The 234-nt window shown below is 33.3% G+C and overlaps 1 protein-coding gene across 2 annotated transcripts in view; it reads left to right on the top strand.

The window, feature by feature from the left end:
- Positions 1 to 234, top strand: part of LOC119587064 (lysosomal aspartic protease-like) — a 16,396-nt gene that overhangs the window by 924 nt on the left and 15,238 nt on the right. The window lies entirely within an intron of this gene.

Here is a 234-nt window from a genome sequence, read left to right as displayed (position 1 = left end):
AATGAACTTGTCGAAGTCAGAAGTCTGACACTTATTGCAGTGATCCACTTTTTCTCTTTACGTGGCGTTTCATATTTTCCATTTTGTTTTTTCCTCGCCTTATGCTTGTTCTTCTTTTCATTTCCGGTTGAAGCCTAATACGTCACAACAGCTAAATTTGAAAATGAATAATGAAAATAGTGTCGCCAAATTGTATATATCATACATACGTATACACACACATAATATATGTAA

Source organism: Penaeus monodon, chromosome 22 (assembly GCF_015228065.2).
Source record: "Penaeus monodon isolate SGIC_2016 chromosome 22, NSTDA_Pmon_1, whole genome shotgun sequence".
NCBI classification, from domain to species: domain Eukaryota; kingdom Metazoa; phylum Arthropoda; class Malacostraca; order Decapoda; family Penaeidae; genus Penaeus; species Penaeus monodon.
Note: the sequence above shows the minus strand (reverse complement) of the source record. Positions and strands in the feature narration are given on the sequence as shown.